Here is a 973-nt window from a genome sequence, read left to right as displayed (position 1 = left end):
CCCCGCCCCCCCACAAATGGCTCAAGATCAGATCAGGGACTGGGGTGAGGCAAAGGCAGATCCCCAAAGTCATTAGGGCAAGAGACTGAATCACAGACAAGACCTGGTAGGAACCAGACTGGGAAGCACTGGGTCTCTGTCCTGCCTGGCACACTGTGAGGGGAAGGAGTGGAAAAAGAAAAAGGAGAGAAATCCTGGCCTGCAGGATTTCCCTGGGGAAAGACCTGCAACTTGTGCAGATGCATCTGTGACTCAAGGATTGGACTCTGGAGTCACCTCAAGATCCATCAATGAGCTGTGGTAGAGATCATCCTCAAATTGAGGGATTTCTAACAATGATGGCAAGGGGAAAGGGACTGGGGAGGGAATCAGAAGATGGCACAGCCCAAGGCTTTGCCACATAAACAGGAGCTGTGAAACCTCTACAGAGGAAAGAAACCAGGGACCATGTTGAGGGGAAGGAGGGAGTTACAGCTCCTGCGGGAGGTAGGGGGTGGGTTAAAAGAGACAGACCCCTTCACCTTCCCCTCACCTCTGAGGGGTCCTCACCTTCCTCTTGCCAGCAGGGCCCAGAATCTCCCATGGCCCCAAGCCGTGGTGCCAGCCCCGGGGGCCCCTGAGTGGGGGGTCTGGAGCCCCTCGGTGCCTGCCAGGCAGGACAGACCGGGCAGCACCCCTCTGCCCTTGGGAAGAGAGGGGGCAGGATCCAGCCAGCCCTGGCTGGGGGGTGCCGACACACACAGCAGGGATCAGTGTGCAGTGACCCGGGGCAGCTTCTGCCCCGCATCACGCACCCACGCGCACAGGGGCACAGCTGCAGTCTTGGCACGCGAGCCCTACAGATGCAAAGACCCCCGACTCAGCAAGCACCTGAAGCTCACGCAGCAAGGACGCTGCGGACAGGGAAGGGTTAAGAGCCCGGAGGAGCTGCTCGTACCCTCCCCGCCCCCCGCATTGGCCCGCGCTGCCAGCC

Source organism: Gavialis gangeticus, unplaced genomic scaffold (genome assembly GCF_001723915.1).
Source record: "Gavialis gangeticus isolate Ggan-Ray unplaced genomic scaffold, GavGan_comp1, whole genome shotgun sequence".
In the NCBI taxonomy this organism is placed as follows: domain Eukaryota; kingdom Metazoa; phylum Chordata; order Crocodylia; family Gavialidae; genus Gavialis; species Gavialis gangeticus.
The sequence above is the reverse complement of the archived record's forward strand: the minus strand, read 5'-3'. Positions refer to the sequence as shown.